The 1287-nt window shown below is 50.8% G+C and overlaps 1 pseudogene; it reads right to left on the reverse strand.

The window, feature by feature from the left end:
• Window positions 1-620: 620 nt before the first annotated feature.
• On the reverse strand, window positions 621-872 carry LOC136134179 (small ribosomal subunit protein eS21 pseudogene; annotated as a pseudogene).
• Between the last annotated feature and the right edge of the window lie 415 nt (window positions 873-1287).

Raw genomic sequence — 1287 nt, forward strand, 5'->3', positions numbered from 1 at the left:
TCCACGATAGCGTGTCTGAAGCATCCGTCGACTGCCCATGTAGACGGCCCCTGCTCATTGAGGTCAGTAGCACCTGGCGCTACCTCTCAAAGCCCCAATGTGCCTGAGACACCTGCCCAGCTCCTGACTTCCATCAGACTTGAGCACAGGTTTTCCTCTCTGTCCCTCTCCATCCAAGTCAGGCATGATTCTAGGTCCCTGCAAGGTCCACCCCACAGCCCAGCCTTAGCGTTGCACCAGCCCTTCCACAGTGACGTCCTCCTCTCCTCCACGTCAGCTTCAAGGTTCCATCTGTCTTCTCTCACCCCTTTGAAACCTTAAACACCAGTACCGCACCCCAACCATGAACTCAATGCCTTCAGGCTTTCTCCTCCTTTGAAAACCATTGCACTTTCCGTCAATTCCACGGCAGTCCTCACGCATGTCATTTTCAGCCTCCTCCTGTTTCTGTCTCTCCCCTCCCGGCCTCACCCCCATGGCCCATCACTACAGCCACTCTCTTATGCTCAAGCTCCCTCACCACGGTCACCTACTGCAATGGCTCAACAAAATCCAATTATATTTATTTATTTATTACTATTTATTTATGACAAACATTCCACATCCGCGATCCTCTTCAGTCAGAAGTTCTTTGAGAGGATGCCTTTGGCCTTGGCCAGTAAAGAATGGAGTCATCTGACTTCCCCCACCCTGTGAACGCCCACGCAGATAGTGTAGGTTTTAAACTGGCTGTTGAACCTGCTTGTCACCTTGTCAACCTCGGCCACGTTCACCTGGATGGACGCTTGGTCCTTGGCGCCGATGATTCAGTTGCTGGCAGAGCATTTTCGCTGCACGTACAGATCCACAAACTCGCCGGTGTCATTCTGCATGCTGACGGCGCGTCTGGTGGCACCATGAGGACCGTGAGAGCAGAAACCAAAATCCAAATTTTAGACCTTCTTCACACCCCCATCCAAGATTTCCGGGCGTCTCTGTTAGGATGTCCGGCAGACGCCCCCAACTCAGCGTATCCACACCGAGAGTACTTCTCCCTCAGCGATCCCCACCATAGCTAGTGCCACTCTGGTATGAACAGCGGTAGTGATGACAACGAAATTCATAGCTAAACGTATCTTGGATGCTACAACAGGCATTGTATCCCTATTAATGGCACTTTCACCCTTGCAATAAGCCCTCTCTTATAGATGAAGTGACTGATTCTCAGAGAATTTGTGTAATTTATCCAGACCTAAGTGGGTGACTCAAACCTAGACTCATCTGATCTCTACAAAGTCTTCACCGGTC

This window comes from Phocoena phocoena, chromosome 14, assembly GCF_963924675.1.
Source record: "Phocoena phocoena chromosome 14, mPhoPho1.1, whole genome shotgun sequence".
In the NCBI taxonomy this organism is placed as follows: Eukaryota; Metazoa; Chordata; class Mammalia; order Artiodactyla; family Phocoenidae; genus Phocoena; species Phocoena phocoena.